General features: G+C 35.5%; 1 protein-coding gene across 5 annotated transcripts in view; it reads left to right on the top strand.

Moving 5' to 3' along the window:
• Fbxw12 (F-box and WD repeat domain containing 12) overlaps positions 1-502 on the top strand; it is a 36665-nt gene that overhangs the window by 24408 nt on the left and 11755 nt on the right. The window lies entirely within an intron of this gene.

Below are 502 nucleotides of genomic sequence, written 5' to 3'. Positions count from 1 at the left end.
TCTTGCTTAAGTGTTTTCTCATTTTTATTTTTATTGTTGGGTTGTCCTTCTTTAATTTCTGGGTATTACTTAAATCTTCCTAATATAGTTGCGTTTTAGCTTTTCAGTTTCTAATGACTCATAGACATCCTCGTTTTCATAATATCAAGAAAACAACTCTTTAAATCAATCACCACTCTTTGTCCCAATTGATACATTCAGCAGCCCAATAGGATCAGGCACAGCTTGCCAACTGACCACTTGTGGTAGTCATTAATGTATCACCTTTACCTCATGTGAATTAAATTAATTTCAAGAAGCAGCTCATAGTATGTTTGCAGTGAATATGCTTTTCAATATGGCATCTTTATCATTTAGGATGGGGGGTTCGATTTAGAACGAGAGGATTAGATAAGTGAAAGAATTAGAGCCGGTTTGAAGTGAATCCAGAGGTTGTAGAATTACCTTACTATCTTTACAAAGCTATTAACTTCAGGGGGGATAGAGAGAGTGCAGGAATAAG

This window comes from Fukomys damarensis, unplaced genomic scaffold (genome assembly GCF_012274545.1).
Source record: "Fukomys damarensis isolate Sample0158 unplaced genomic scaffold, DMR_v1.0_HiC HiC_scaffold_27, whole genome shotgun sequence".
Classification (NCBI taxonomy): Eukaryota; Metazoa; Chordata; class Mammalia; order Rodentia; family Bathyergidae; genus Fukomys; species Fukomys damarensis.
This window is presented reverse-complemented; position numbering and strand designations above follow the sequence as displayed.